This window comes from Desmodus rotundus, chromosome 1 (genome assembly GCF_022682495.2).
Source record: "Desmodus rotundus isolate HL8 chromosome 1, HLdesRot8A.1, whole genome shotgun sequence".
Lineage (NCBI taxonomy): Eukaryota > Metazoa > Chordata > Mammalia > Chiroptera > Phyllostomidae > Desmodus > Desmodus rotundus.
This window is the reverse complement of record NC_071387.1, coordinates 13,019,122-13,035,342: the sequence shown is the minus strand read 5'-3', so window position 1 is coordinate 13,035,342 and position 16,221 is coordinate 13,019,122.

The following is a 16,221-nucleotide window of genomic DNA, read 5'->3' as shown; positions in this document are numbered from 1 at the left end:
AGGCTGGCAGAGATACAGAATAAGAGTCAACCAGAAAGACTCTGCTACAATAAATAACATGTGTTGCCTCTGCTAATGTGATGTACTTAGTGGAATGTTGAAGCTTAATAGAAAAGGTTAAGCCTGACTATAATTTTGGCCTCTTTTAGGAATAATATATGATTATTTAGACAGAGAAGTTTTGATATAAAAAAAAAACCTTGGGAACTTAACATTTCTGATCAAATTAATTAGTCACGTCAATCATATTATATATGTGTTTAGACTACCTAAGAGAATAGTATTTTCAAGAGCACTCAAGAAATTTAGATGGACCTGTTTTCATGCTAACAATTTCTATGTTAATTGCAAATTATTCTTATCTAATCAGTGGAGCCTTAATGACCTCTCTTAGGCAGGAGTTTGTTCGCCTACGTAGAGATTATATATAAATTTGATAATAATTAAGGGTTTAGAGAGAATCATTTTAAATGTTCACTAATTTTGTGATTTTTCTACAATGGTAAAGTGCTCTGTGTGTGTGTGTGTCAGAGAGTGAGATCAAACACATTTTTTTTACACATCTATAGATTTAGTTATAAAATGAAAATCATTTTATAGCTAATGAAAATGAATGAAATGAAATGAATGAAAATGAAAATATAAATGAACTTTTATAATTTAAGTGAGCACAATCTCTCTTTTCCTTTTTAACACTTTCATAGGGAAGCCTTGGCTTCGTCCAGGTAGTTGGCAATCTCTCCTTCCATAAAGATGAAACCAACATTTTATTGTTACTTACTCCGCACTGGGCTCTTCTAAGCACTTTACATAAATTAACACATTTATTTCTCACAATTACTCCAAGAGTCACAGAGGTTAAGTAACTTGCCAAAAGTCACACAGCTGTTAACTGGCAAAAACCATGTAATGTTTCTCAAAAGTTCATGTTTTTCACCAAGACAGAATCCCACCTTCTTCAGCTACAATATTATCATCACCACTGACAATAGATGGTGACCAAAAATACTCTGTTCACTTGAATGCAAATCCCCACTATTGCTGGAAGTTAGAAAAGTGGGCTGCATGATTTAAATGTGTCTTTCTCCTAAATCCTCATGTCAATTCAATGCCACCTTTGCTAAGAAAACCAGCATGAATACCCATCTTGACCTCTTGTTTTTTTATTCCCATATTTGTAAAGTCTCGCCATCAAAGCTTTGCCCTCCATTTCCCTCTATTCACTTTGTATGTCACCTCGGCCTCCTCCAGTCTCAACTACGAATATCCCAATTTATGCACTTTGTTTGCTTTTATTTGCCTTTTTCAGATTTTAACACTGCTGGGCTATTGCAAGTCTATCCCAGGCAGGTAAGCATTTTCCAAATCCTACTGAAAATTCACCTTCCTTAACTTAGCTTTACCGGTTTCATTTGGGAATTATACATTATATTGTATCATAAGCTTTTCATTCATCGGTAAGTACATTTTTAACAACGTAAATTGAATTTCAACTACATGCCAGACAGAATGTAGAATACCTAAAATATAGGGATTAAAAATAAAAAGAGAACATCCCAAGCCTCAAGGAGTCTCCAAATTGACTGAACACTAGAATCATGGGGAGATTTTTAAAAATTCCTGATTCTCAGGTGGCACTTCATTACCAATTCCATCAGGAGCTCTCAGTAAGGGACCCAGGCAATGGGTTTGGGGTTTTGTTTTTACGCTTTCTAAGTGATTCCAAGTTAGACAACCACTATATTAGAGGACACAAGTATATTAAAAAATAATTAATAACAGAAATGTACATAAGATACAGGTGTTACAGAGACAAATTAATAATCTTTTTGAAGAGGGTTTCAGAAGATTTCTTGGGAGAGGAGCTAAGATTGATTTAATGAGAAAGAAGGGGAGAGCATAGCTAAATCCCCACGTTTACCCATGTTGCCCAGACATAAAGCAGGGAATGCAAATTGTCAGAAGAGGGAACTAAGGAAGTAGTCAAGGTGGCAGGTTATGAATACCCATCTATGCCATTTTAAGGAGCTTGGACTTGTGTTCCAGCCAATGGGTGTCCTTTAAATGATATCAAGGGAAAAAAGGCCCCATCATGCTTGGATAGACATGAGTTGACGTAGACAGTGGATGGAAAGAGACTAGTGAAAAGGGGGGAGAAAGAGAGAACAGTTGAGAAGTGTTGTATTCTAATGAATGTTGAAGATGGCCTAGTTAAGGATAGTGACAATGAAAGTCAAATCTAATACTAATAAATTCAGCATTCCTGTTTAGAAGAAATTCTATACTTCCAGATGGGTTGATAGTGGATTAGATGTGAGTAAAAAGAGAGAAATAGGAAGATAAACAGAGAGAGAAGGGAATGAGAATCACAGAGATTCTATTTCTGGCTTAAGGATCCAGGTTTATATTGGACTCATTAAGCAAAGAGTGGATAGTTGAGGAAAAAAATAATTTGGGGGAGAAAGTTTATTCAATTCAGTTCATTTTTATTTATCCTAAACTTGAGATACTTAGGAAAAGGGAGGGAAGAGAATGTGTATAAAGGAGAGTCACTGAGTGTTAGAAGGTGCTAAGGAGGAGGATGACAACATATCTGTTGGTTTAGAACAGGAAGGTTATTAGTGACTTTGACTACATATAATCTAGTGTGATAGTGACAGAAACCTAAGTGGGGTGGTTTGAAGAATGAATGGAAGGTGAGGAAGTTGGGTTGGTGGGGGAAAGGTAGGACAAGACAGTACTCTGAGGGAAATGTGAGGTCAAGAGAGTGTTACTTTTATCTAATAGGCAATACTACATCATGTATGCCGATGGGAATGATTCAGTAGAGAGGAAGAGATCAATGTTTCAGAGAGAGGGAAAGGAAGTATATAGAGGGAAAGTCCTTGAAAAGATGCGAGTGGATAAGATCCGGAGCTCACATACAGGGACTGGCTTTTGATAGGAGAAAGTGGGTACAGAAGCAGGGGAGATGTAGATCTGTTAGTGAGCAATGAAGTTTCTTTCTGAAGGCTTCTATTTTCCCAGCAAAGGGCTTTTCTCTATGCCAACTCCCTTGCCAATCTCTTCTGTGACGTTATTCAGCAGTGGGCTCCTTATCTCCTTGCTACTTCTACTTCTGAAAAAGAAAACATGAAAATCAGCAGTGGTCATGGGGGAGAATACGAATGATGATCTCTTTTGCCACTAGAACAACTACTTTTATTGTTGTTGCTCTTGCCATCACCACCGGCATATCAAGTGTCATTCATTAAAACAACATCTACTTTTGAGATCTACTTTATTTAATCTTCACATCATACTTTTGAGGCACATACTATTTTCCCATATTTTACAAATGAGGAAAATGTGGCAGATAGAGGGAGAAAGAGAACAGCATTTCTGAAGTGAAGAGAAGGGTTGTGAGCTGGGTAGAGTTAATTGTGCTAAATATCACTGTAAGAACAAAAAACACAATTTTTTTATTTGGGTTTTGTTTCTCCACAAGTTTTAATGTAGCCTGTCATTTGAGTGGGTTCTAAAAACTTACCTTTTGTTTTATTTTATTCCTTTTTAAAAAAAAATGAAACAATTGCTTTATTGGGTTTCCATGCTGGGCCAGGATCTTGGGCAGACATACAGAAAGCTAATAAAAAGGAACCAGCATATACTGAGTGGCTGCAATATCTTTGTGTTATAGATCTGTAACCTCTTTTCTTCACAGCACTGCAAAATAGACATTGCTATCCCCATTATAGAGGGGTAGAGATTGATTTCAGTGGCATTCAGTAATTTGTTCAAAGTCACACACAACTAATAAATGAACTAGAATTTCAGCCAGGTCTGTGGAAGTCTAAAGTAGGTGCTCTCTACATTACACTACACTGCCTTCTTCATCTGAGAGCCCAGAGCCACGGGCTTTCATTGGAGAACTGCAGGGGAAGACTTCACAAAGAAGATCACATTCAGGTTACATATGAAGAATGAATGAAGGAAGTTTTCAGCAGGAAAGGGCATGTCAGGTCACAGATAGAGGGCTTGAAAAGTCCAAATGTCCAGGTGGTACTAAAGGGTAGCCAACACGCTAGGGTCTTAAACTTCTTGCAGAAGTATCTGGACTTCATTACAAGGACCACCATAGTAAACCCTCAGAAATCCTTACTGAGGGAGTGAGGCACTGCTATTGGTTTTAATATCACTATGACTACCATGAGATGCATTGTCTGGAAGCCCCAAGGGTCTTCTCTCCTCGTTCTTTATTCCCTGTGCAGAGCCACACCCCTTGGTCCTGGGAAGCTTCAGGCTGTGAAATCACATGCAAAGGGCATAGAGGTGGGGTGGGGAGGAATATGGAGAGAAAGCAAAACAACCAGAGGGGGAAATAGCAGGTCCCAGGAGACCCAAAAGAGATGTCCTCACTGTTCTAACATGCAGAAAATGAGAAAAACAAGGAGCACATTACAAACAAGAACATGTGTATGCATTTATTAACATTTCCAGCGTGGTTTTAATTTTCGGTGTGCATCCCGCCTACACAGAGCCCAATGCGTTTCATCTAACCTCTCGTTAAGTTGCGTGCAAGTCATCTTCACAACGTGTCCTCTGGGAGAATCTTCAAACGGATTCTATAATCTCACTTTTAAATGGCTCTCTTTCAAAATGCTGTTTATATTCATTCTTTTACCAGCTCCTCCCCACCCCCACCACACATGCGCAAACATTCTCATGCACGCGCACACACACGCTGCTATTTGAACCTCTGTCTTTTAGATGAACAAATTAATTTCTAGCACCTTGGTGGAGCTGAAGTGAGGTTTGTGGGCTTTGGGATCAGGCACACCTACCTGCCTCAGTTCCTGGCTCCTCCACTAATTTGACAGGTGATAGCTCCTCTCTGAGACCAGAAGTCACTATTAGTGAAATTTGGACAATGACAGAAATTACCTCATTTAATTTTTGCAGGTAAATGAGATAGTGTCTCCGTGCTTTCAGCACATCACTGGGTACATATGGTTATTCTCCATTCTTTTTTCATTGTACCTGTCATTTTTAGTAGCAAACTCTAGAACTGAGTTCAAACACTGGTTCTTATCACCTATTATCTGCATTCTTTAATGAGTGTGAGTTTTAGTTCTAGCCTTTGTAAATTGTATCAGTACAGGAACATTTAACTCACATTGTTCGGTTCAGACACAAAAACACTAGCTAAGATTCGTTTACAAATTTTTATATGCCTGGCACCAACTCCAAACAATTTGAGTGGTTTATTTCCTTTAATACTTTTAATGAGTAATGAAGTAGACATTATTATTGTCCTCATTTCATAGATGGGAAGAATGAGGTACGGACAGGTTAAATTATTTGACAAGGCCACACAGCTAATATATGGTTGGGTTAACATTCAAACCCAGGCAGTGAGGTTCCAGAGTATATTTTCACCATCCCATCCCTCATTCCATAAACTGGCATGACCACAAGCACTTAGGCACTTAGGGTGGTTCCCTAGGCTTAGCTGATTTGTAATGTTATTTCCTTTTGCCCTCTCCCTTCTTGATCCAGAAAGTGAAAACAGACTGTGGGTTTTGAGAAGAGCAAGGGGGAGACTAAAAGTCAAATTAGTAAGATAATACAAGGTGTGAATAAATGAGTATCATCATCATCATCACCAGAGAATCAACCCTGAGCCCCATTGTTCATGGCTTGGGATAAGGAAGTAAGTAGTAGAAATCAACAACCAGTTCTCTGGCCTCAAAGAACTTTAAACCTGGTAGAGAAATGACGTTCATGCCATTACCAGTGCTACAATCCATATTTATAAATAAACCTTAAGAAGTGCTGTAGACTTAGGAAGAACGCTCTTTATTTCCATACGGCAGCAACTGTATGAGGGTCACAGAACAGCGTTAGAAGGAACAATTTAAGCTTTACCAGAAAAATAAGTAGAATATATTCTGTAATATCCCCCATTTCTAGCCCACTCCCCCTGTTGAGAAGATACAGTCTTGGGACAAATGTGCATTTACACCTTAAACACAGGTAGAAGAAAATACCTGCCATTTCTCTCAGGGGATTATGTAAATAATAGTGCATAACTCATTTACACAGATGATAAAGAACAAAATGGAAGTCAGGCCAATTACTCAACCCTTGAATTAGTTCTTGAATAAAAATATCTGTACAAAGGGATGATGGGCCACATGCAGAATGACCAGTCCGACCAGTTGTATCATTCTAGGTTTTTAATGAGGCTTGAGTAAGAAAAATGAAGGTGTGGTCACTTGGACAATAGAAACCCAGCAATGGCATATATTGAAAGGATTGTTACTGCCTCTGCTCTTGTCAGCCTTGCTCTTTCCCAACTCTAGTATGTGAACTAGTCAAGAGCCAAAACATAAGGTCCAACAGACTTGAAGAAATTACTACTATCACAAGCAGTTTGTTTTCCATGGGGTTGTATGTAGTGGCCGATGCTCGGACACAGAATTCCCTCAGGGCAAAAGGGAGGCGGAGAGGCACATGACCAAGTCAATCAGCGGGTTCGGGGCAAGAATAGGGATGCTGCCCTAGAACAAATTCTCTCGATCTGCCTGCAATCCATGTTCCTCTTTTGGTAAAAGTAAAAGTTGTATCATCTTCATTAATATCGTTTCAAAGTAAATATTCCCACAGTCAGAAAAGAACTAAAGGAACTAAAATTTAACAGAGATTAGCAGTAAGCCATGAAAAATGGCAATTTTGTATAGTTTTTTTCAAATTTCTCTCTCTCTCTCTCTCTCCCTACCTTCCCCACCCTCCTCTTCCTCCTGCTCCTCCTCTGGGTGATGGATATCTTCTCTCCCTCTTCCTCCCAACCCTGACTAATGAGAATTGATGATTAACAGTTTGTCAACTAGGATGGAAACTAAGGCAAACAAAGCCAAAATCGACCAAAGAACATAGAAAACAGATCACTCTGAGGCTAGTGATTGTTGGAATAAATCTGTTCTACAAACTGTTGAGTCCTGAGGTTTTTGCTGCATTACAGCAGGAGTAGTTATCAGCATTCGTGGTCATCAGGTCCTAGGATAAGGTACAATTACATCTAAAACACTTGACTTAGGAAAGTAGTGGTAGCAATAGTGATGGGGGCTTGACTAGACCTTGGATCTCTGGAGCCCCAAATATTTCCCATAATCCCTTGACCACATGGAAATTTCCTAATTTATATTTTTCTTTGCATGTTTTCCCCGAGTTGGAGTGTGTGTGTATGTGTGTGTCTCCTCAAATTAAAACCAAGATCTTGGTGTTTGCACCTTGCGTCTACAATTTTCAGTGGTTAAATTTCTGTTTAAGTCATTGGACTGCCCGAAACGTACTTGCTTCATTTTTGTAAAGGAGACACTTAGAATAAAACCTATAGCACAGATTTCTGTGGTAAATTAAAGAAATTAAGCTTGCCTTAAAATGCAGCTTAACACATATGAGTGGCACAAAGCACAGTGGATCAAAGCAAAGGGCTGGACACCTGGAAATCCCGCCATTCAGAAGATACATAACTTTGAGCAAGTTAATAACCCTGTTTCTTTCTCATTTTTTTCATCTGCGATCCAAGAATGACAAAGCCTACTTCGTGGAGCTGCTTTGAGGATTAAACAATATCTGCATGGGTTCCTCCAGCCTGCTTGCCATCTCTGATTATAAATTATTGATGCACTTATTAATTAAATACAGAGAATAATATTACTAATGATAATGACAGTTTAATTTGCCCTTAAACTCATTTAGGACAGGGGCTAAACCTTTTTATTTTGTATGCACCAAAGGATATGTAAACTTAATTAATTTAAATAAAATTAGTACATAATGTACAGGAGATTAAAACAAGCAGATACTTGATAGAAGTGTGGTGGGTCACGCTACCACGACCACTTCAATGAAGGCAAAGAAACTCTGCAGCCACCTGCTTTGCACTGGCCCAAGCTAATGCCCGTAGGCTTAGACCAAATGATCTCTCCGGGCTATGTGACTCGGGGGGAGCTTTGGGAACTCAGGAGCCTTAGCAAAAACTACTGAAGAGACACAGGGAAGGCAGGGGGCAAGGGAAGATCTCCCCAGCCTTCTCTGCTCCAGGAATCTCCCAGTCAAAAATTAACCAAAATTCTTGGAAGACTGGGTTAAGCCACCCTAAACAGTAAAATAGCCAAAGACAATAGGCAAGTAAGATACTACCAAGCATGATTTTATACACTAGGAGCCAAGTTTGGGATTCACAGGGAGGTTGGTCTCAGGCAAATATGTGAATTTGTGGTCTGTTTGTCTGAAAGGTCATTTGGGGGAACTTTCCAGCATTCGTGACTTCAAGTAGATTCTCAAATAAATTTGTGACCCAACATCTATAAAGATCTGTTTCTAAAGAGAAGAAGTTCTTTATGAATAACAGCAAACTGTTAGGGCTCTAGGCATGCCTTCTTTTCAGCAAGAAGCATGGTCTGGAAATAAGGTATATAATGCACTCTTTATGACTTGATTGTGACTGCATGTCTTGTTCTTTAAAGAAACTCTGGTATTCTTATGAAATACGAGTAGTATCAGTGAGAGATCTCTCATCCCATATACGGATGTTGATTGACAGTGCAGGTGAAGGCAAAGAGCGCTGGGCTGGAAGCCACAAGGTCTGCACACTACGCCTGACCTCCCTGCTGCACTGAACAGACTAATATAACTGACCTCCGCTGTGGCTACTCACATAGTGCCACGCACGGCAAGGGGTTAGCAGAGTAACACATTTGGACTAGAGGTAAGGGGTGTGGCAGAGACCCCACCATTCTCTCCCTCATTTAGCCACAGAAACAGGGACTGGACATCAGCTCACTTCAAATCTTGTATGCTGAATTGGACCTGTTTCTGCATTTTCTTTAGAAAACAAGTTGTGGGTGGTGGTTATTCTACAAGCTCCTTGGTATAAGGGCACTTTTTCCAGCTGAGTGGAGTATATTGCTACAAGAGAAATGGGGACAAATGAACAGACCACCCTGATTATACTACGATAAGAACTGAACTTTATAGGAGACCGTTCTGCGTGGCGTGGGCCCAGCTCCCACTCAGAAAGGCCAGTGGGGAGCGAGGTCCAGCACACAGGACCCATGCCCACAGAGAGGTTCTCTCTCCCGTGGGGAATCAGACCCTCATTGTACCTAGGCCGCTTTGAGACTTGCTTTTTGCTAAAACTCCCTCACCCTGAATTGAGGCAGCAAACGTTTACTGGGTATCGTTAAAGTAACTTCCTAAAATCTATGCTAAACCTTCCAAGGACTAGTGTAACCAGTTCAACCACTTTTCCCTTTACATTTGCAAATATCCTTCCTCTTTTATGTAATTAGCAACACCCTCTCCTTTGTTTTCTGTAACCACCTAAAGCGAACCTGAGCATAGTAAATAAGGACCATCCTCAATGTAATGTGCCCAGAAAAGAAAATAAAAGCCAAGGCAAGGGCCACGGTGCTCTCCCCTTGAGAGAATGGCTGTGCCATCCGTTTGCCTTCACAGGACTCAGTCCATTGCAGCCACAACACACGGATCCCACCAAGGGCCAGGATCCACATCAAAACTTCACTGAGCCCTTCCCACAAATGTACACTATACTGTAATCTTGACTTTCTGTATATCACTAAGTCCTTAAAGAACACCTGCAGGTTATACCTTCAAGACTGAAACAAAAACTACTCTAAAATGTAGAGCTAGCAAATGGTGAACCACGATTCAAACCTGCCTGTCAGACTCAAGAGTCTACCCTCTCAAACACAGTGTTTTTAATAACTTTTTAAAAGAGGCAAAATGATAAAAAGATTTATGCATTCATTTTAGAAAACTCAGAAAAAATCAGACAAGTATGAATCACTCAGATATAATCATAACAGAACATGGTTCCCATTAATAAAAGTAATACAGTATATTATTAGCATAACTTTTCACAACTTTTTCATTGTTATTTTAGACACTGAGCATTGGATCCACATAAAAAATCAGGGCTTTCTTGCCCTGCGTTTGACACGTCTCGGGAATATCACATGGGCTCCTCTCTCAGCTCCGAATGCTTCTCATCTGGGTTGTAATACCACACGTTCCCGCACTTTCTTCATTTCCCTGCTCAAACGTCCACCGTGTGAGAGAAGCCCTCCCAGGTTATCATACAAACTCTGCGAGATCAGGCGCTTCGGTTTCCACCTTACTTCTAGAACCTAATACGCGTTCTGTCATATAGTAGGTACTCAATGATGTTTACTGAATAAGCAAACATTGGATAAGACATTATGTTTCCCATTTAGAAGTCAAGGAAAGTAAAATAATTGAGGCGAGAAGGCCTGCTTATGTCTAGTAAGTAGTAGAACAGGGCATCATGCCCATTCTCCTAATTCTTAACCACATGCTTTCTCCCACTCGGCTTGCTCCTGCCTCTAATGTAATTGGCTCTGTGCACAGGGCCGGCATGGCTCTCCGTAAAGCTGTATCCGTGTAACATGCCTACTAAATGGATCTCAATCCTGGTACTTAAGGGGGAAAAAATGCAGAGTTAAAAGAACAGTTTCCAATTTATCTTTTTAAGGGCTCCATTTTTAGAAATGCTAACAGGAAGAAAATAAATTACTGCAACACAACCACAGGAAATATACACTTTTCCTTTGTTCCAAAGAGTGAACTTGGTTCTATTTACCCTATAGAAGCCTATTTTGAGATCTCAAGCCCTGCCCAGCTCAGTGACCTTGAGGGGGATACAGCCTCTCCGGAACTCAGGTGTGCATGTCTGTAATTGGATGAGTTGGATCAGAGGATCTCTAAGCCCCTTTCTGCTCTAACACATCAGATTTTGAGCATGCTCCGTGCCCTCCTCCACACCGAGAAGACAGGACATGTCTCTGAGGATGGAAAGGAAACACATCGGATAAAATTAACATCAGATGAGCAATAAGTCCAGGATCCTAACATGCTTCTCAGATAGATGGAAGAGAAAGCGTGCAAAAATAAAACCCTGTTGCCAAGTTAAAAAATAAACCATTTTAAAGAACGAAGTCTGTTACCTTTTCCCTCGCAACAGCAACACCAGGCAAAAACCAGTAGGTGGAAAAGTTCCTTTGCTGCTTTGTGTAGCACTTTTCTCATCTCTTTTTCTCACTTCGCACTGACTGTCAAATGGTCTATCAAGAGGTTAGTTTGTAATTAAACTCAGATCTAATTGCTGGAACAAGTTACTAATTGTGTTCTTAAATCCTTTTATTCTATACCCTAGAAACCAGTGCATTCTAGACTTTAAATGCTAGTGTTTTGAGAGAATCATCACGTGAGTACAGCTTTTAGCAGAAATTTTGTTCATTTGAAGCTTTTACCCAGGGCATCAATCAAGAAAACTAAAAAAAAAAAAAACATGAAACCAATTGGTGAAGGGAATTATCCTCCCTTCACAACAATAACAAAAAATAAATTTGGAGAAATGTTCTGCTTTCTCTCTTTCTGAATTATAGATAGTGCCACACTTAATGATCAGTTTATATACTAAGCTCCATAGTCGGGAATCTGTCCATTTTTAAATGGGGCTTCCTATCTTTAAAGCGTGCTTTTGAGATGTGGAAAATCTTTGGAAGCCATTAAAATCCATTCCATGAGTCATCCCATTTTGAGAAAAAAAGAATGTGAGTGGTGCGAGTGTCAGCTAAATCTGAATTTGAGTTATGCGGAGTGAACAAAGCAATGGGACTGAAGGAGTAGAGAAGAACAACAGAACAGTGCCTTAGTTCAGATGACTAAGTATTTGTTTGGCCTATTGGATGCTGGTGGAGGCTAGTGGCCCAAAAAGTTTAAAGTGCTTTTTCTGTATTTGGAGAGTATGGTGGGCACCCTTAGCCTCTAACTCCCCATCTCTCCTCCTTAAGAAGTCCTTGACTTTTGGGTGACAGTGACCCTACCCCCAATCTCCATGTCTTCTGTTTATTAGTATAACCTTGTCCACCCCTAGCTCCTGGCCACAGTACTGAGGTCATTGGGCCTGGGATAAGCTCATGACCCACCCAATTCAACTCACTGAAGGCAAATGAGAATCAGTTCCAGATCTTCCTCCATGGCAGCCAAGGCCATGCTCTCTCTCCTGCTGTATTTAAATTGGGCACATGAAGCCCCAAGGAGCAAATGCCTATCTCTCCACCCAGAATAATTTGAAATCCTTTCTCATTTTAGGGGATTTCTTTCAGTGTCACTCGCATTGCTTATAACTGAGAATCCTGACTGATGAAGTATGGGAGAGCTAAGACTTACTTGATTTCTTCTAAAGAACTTGGACATAGGATGAAGCTGACACCACAATCAGAGAGAGAGAGAGAGAGACAGACGGAGAGAGAGACAGAGAGAGATAGAGAGAGAGGAGATACAGGTATTGGTGACTTCATCGAATTGTTTGATTGAATGTTACGTAAAATTATACTTCTAGCTTTTTCTTAAACTATGTGAGTCAGGAATCTTCCATTTACTGTTTTCAAAAGCATTTGCTGGGTATTTGTTATGTGGCAGCCAGTGATGCAGACCAAGTACAACTTTGAACAAGACATCCCAGGACTCCAGTGTGAGGACACAGAGAGTAAAACTAATAAATAAGTAAACAAGGAGATAGAATGATAAATTAAAAGAGAGTATTGATTTCCTAAGGCTGGCATAATTAAGTACCACCAACAGGGGTTCTTAAGTCACAGACCTTTATTGTCTCCCAATACTGGCCTCATATCAAGGTGTGAGCAGGATGGTGCCTTCCAAGGGCTGTGAGAAAGAGTCTGCTCCACACTTCTCTCTCAGATTCTGGGGGTAATCCAGCATTACCACAATTTCTGCTTCATCTTCACATGGCATTCTCTCCTGTATCTCTACCTTGTCTTCTCTCTGTGTGTGTCTGTCTGTGTCCACATTTCTCCTTTTGGTAACAGTCATATTGAATTAGGGTCCACTCCAACGACCTCATCTTAAATAAATTAGCTATGGCTGTAAAAACCCTACTTCCAAATAAAGTCACATTCTAGGAACTAGAGGTTCAGACTTGAACATTTCTTGGGGGGAGCAGTTCAGAGCATAACACAGTATGGGACTAGGAATCACTTAAATGCATGAAACGCATTTCTGAGGAGATCCCGTTTACCCAGAATGAACAGATGAAATGGAAATAAAAGACTAGATATGACTATTAAGGGAGGAAAATAATCATTTCAGAGAGAAAAGCTAAGGCATAGTTATTAGCACATATCTTGGTAACAAACAAACAAACCAATGACCGAAAGTCAGTGATAAAAAAGGCTTTTTATTGCTTATGTCCATTTGAGTTGCATTTTCTATAACTTGACAGTTAAAGAATTAAATAAGTAGGATCTAATTGAACAATGCCTATTAGAATTTTACCTCCTTACTGTAATTTACCTATAAAATCCCCTGTCCCTACTTTCTTTCTTGCACAGTGAGGTGACTTTTTACTTTTTGACTTTGTATTTTTGGATACTGTGATTTTTGGTTTTCTTCCATTCCAGTTTCACTGATCTGTGCATTTCTGAGTTGGGGATCATCTTAGTGCCATTTTTCTGATACCAACCACATGCCTGACAAATAATGAACATGGACAACAATGTGGTGATTGTGAGGGGAGGGGGGTATTAAGGTGATAAATGGTGATGGAAAAAAGGCAATAAAAATAAATAAATGCATCCATACATACACTGGGAAAAAACAGGAGAAGAAAATAATGAGAGGAAACCCCATCTTCTTTAGGAGCAGGGGTATACCAGTAAATAGCTTTTTTAAAAGATTTTATTTATTTTTAGAGACAGGGAAAGGGAGGGAGAAAGAGAGGGAATGAAGCGAAACATCCATGTGTGAGAGATACACCCCCGACCTGGGACCTGGCCCGCAATCCTGGCATGCGCCCTGACGGGGAACTGAACCAGCAGCCTTTAGGTTCGCAGGTTGGTGCTCAATCCACTGAGCCAAACCAGCCAGGGCACGTGCCAGTAAATATCTAACATGTGACTTTCCTTGGAAAATAAAAAACCCTGATGTTCGTTCAGCAGGTGCCAGTTGCCAGTATGTCAACACTCCCATGGTGGCTGACTTTAAGCAACAAACATGACATCCGTGGACTGAGGAGTGCACCCAGCCACCTCCCCTGAGCCAGTGCCACCAGGCTCCAACACACCGTGGACAGGGGACCTGTTCTGGAGATCTGTCTAGGGCAATGGTTCACACTCCGCTCTCCGACTAATTCAGGTTGCTGATTTGTTGCTAGCCCTTAAAGCTGCAATTTTCAGAAACTTATTTATCTCAGTGAGTGTCAGGGTCCCCCTTTATAAAATAAGAATTATAGTCTTTGCAGAGGATTCTTAGGGAAATTAAAGTGAATTATCCTTGACATAGCAACCAACAGAGGAGGGAAATGGAAGAAACAACTAATATATGTTAGTTTTGTTTTTAATTTTGTTGTTCACAGAAATGTTTTCTTGCCTTTTGAATTTGAAAGTAAGTGTAAACACTGTAATTGGGCATGGAATTTTATCTGACCAGAAACTGCTCTTCCTCCTTCACTGAATCTAGAAACATTGCAAAAATGCAGGTTTCTAAATGGACATCAATAATGACTCAATGACTAAAATTGAGCTCCTGATGTTTAATCTATAATTGGTAACTGGCCACGGAGAACATATGATATCAGTATTTGAAAAAAAAATAGGGATCCTAAATCAACTGGTGATTCAAATGAGTAAAGAATGAGACGAAAAGTAGGGAAATCTCTGAGGACTTGGAGCCTTAAACTCATTGTTTCAAAACTGCTTTATTTACGTACACATAAACTTTACTCCAAGAGGAGACTAGACAGCAAGACTCCACCTGTGCAAATTCAAGTTCAAAAATTGTTAGGCAAATTAAAAGAAGTAAGTTACATAGGCTGTGTGTCTGTGTGTGTATGTGAGAGAGAGAGAAATAGAGAGAGAGATGGAGACAGAAAGAGAGAGACAGAGGAGAAAGAATGTAGCAAGTTAAATTAAAGAATATGTCCTTCACTGAAAGGCAATGGGATTTTAAAATATTTCATGTTCATGCAGACCCAAACAGAACGCATTCCCCATGGCATGGATTCTGTCCTGTGGGTCTCAGTTTGAGACCCTGATCGATGTTGAGAAGGCTGTCAAGCCTGCTCCTGGACTCCAGGTCAGTTCAGTTTTTAATGGAGATAAATACAATCAAGTTAACGTGCCTTTGTTTCCACTAGATTGGTTCATGTGCATCTGGTTTTTATTTTTAGTACTTTTCTTTTACCCACAACCTTTGAAAATAATCCAAACAAAAAGAAGGGCAAATGGCATAAACCACCAAAATCTCCCACTTGAAGAAGACAGCTGAACATCTTGGTGAATATTCTTCTTCATCTGCACACACAGTACTGTGCAATTTTGCAAACTGAACTCCTGCTATATAGGCTACTTTTTGAGGATAATACACCAAGATATATAATCGCTACAATTTAGTAAATTATGGCTCAAAATATGGCATAAAGTAATTGTATTCAGGTATCAAAGAATCATATGTAGTCAGTGTCTACCTTAAAATAAAACATTTTTCTTTTGGCTTCACTTCTAACGGCGAGAAAGGGGCAACCTTGTTTTAGAAACCAGGCAGCACTATTATTAGAAATTTATCAAGCCTTTGCTCGTCTCTGGATTTTTCCCCCTTCTCCTCACTGTATTTTATCTTCTCTTCACTGATCTTTTTTTTGTAGATGACCTTTCACGTTATTTCTCATCTGCTGGTCCCATCAACCCTAACTTTGTATCTGCTAAAACTCAGGTAATTGCTTTTAGATGGGTATAATTAAGAAGCCATTAGTGTAAAGTTTCATTTCAGTTTACGCCTTGGTCTGCATTTGAGCAGAGAAATATGAAATTAAGGTATTAGCTCCTTTCAGGAGTATGAGTCACAAGCTAATAAGTTTCAGCAACAGTTTCTCAACTGTAATGATTGTGCTTTTCTCTTTGAAAATCTTCTCTTTGGAATTCTCATAGAGGGAATATTTCTAAAGAGAGGGAGCATATCTATAGAGACAGACCTGGATCGGGTATGTGATTCCTGAAGGGTGAGTGTTCATGTTGCCCCAGGAGGGTCCTAAGAGTTCAGTGAAAAGTAGCTAATGCAAAAAAAAAAAAAAAAATCCAACATAGAAACCTCTCTGTTTCCTTTCATTGTTATGTA